We start from the raw sequence: 509 nt of genomic DNA on the forward strand, positions 1-509 counted from the left end.
GCTCTGAATCAGACACAAATCTTTTCATAGGACGATGATCTCTCTTAATATTTCGTAAAATATCCAGTGGTTTCATACCTATTGAAAGATACTGCACTATTTCACGCTTCATCTGCAGAAAGATATTTTTCCCCTATATTGCATGAAACTTTTGAACTTATATTGAAAAACAAGAAATCTACTGTTTTTTTAATTGAAATCTATTTGCATAATAATTTGGAACACAGTGTAGTTCTAACCCTTTTTAAGAAATCAGTTTCCAGGACTTTCTTTGAGAATCCAGGACAGCACTTGCTCACAGTGGTGCTCAGTGTTAGAGAGACATTCTGCATTCGCTCGCTTTTATGTTGCACCACAGCTGATTTTTCCCTTGTGGCCTCAGGGGAGTGGAGCAATGGTTTTTCTCTAACCATAACATAACCTGATCCAACTCGCCCATAAAGAACATGAAAATCATGTAGAATTTATTTTAGTGTAGAGAGAATTCATCTTCTAATTAGCCTATTAAA

The 509-nt window shown here is 35.6% G+C and overlaps 1 protein-coding gene across 3 annotated transcripts in view; it reads right to left on the minus strand.

Annotated features, from left to right (window-relative positions):
* Positions 1 to 509, minus strand: part of si:dkey-19e4.5 (UBA_like_SF and PTH2 domain-containing protein) — a 6,632-nt gene that overhangs the window by 4,030 nt on the left and 2,093 nt on the right. The gene's annotated exons all lie outside the window — the stretch shown is intronic.

This window comes from Morone saxatilis, unplaced genomic scaffold, assembly GCF_004916995.1.
Source record: "Morone saxatilis isolate NCDOM2014 unplaced genomic scaffold, NCSU_SB_2.0 Contig18, whole genome shotgun sequence".
In the NCBI taxonomy this organism is placed as follows: Eukaryota; Metazoa; Chordata; class Actinopteri; family Moronidae; genus Morone; species Morone saxatilis.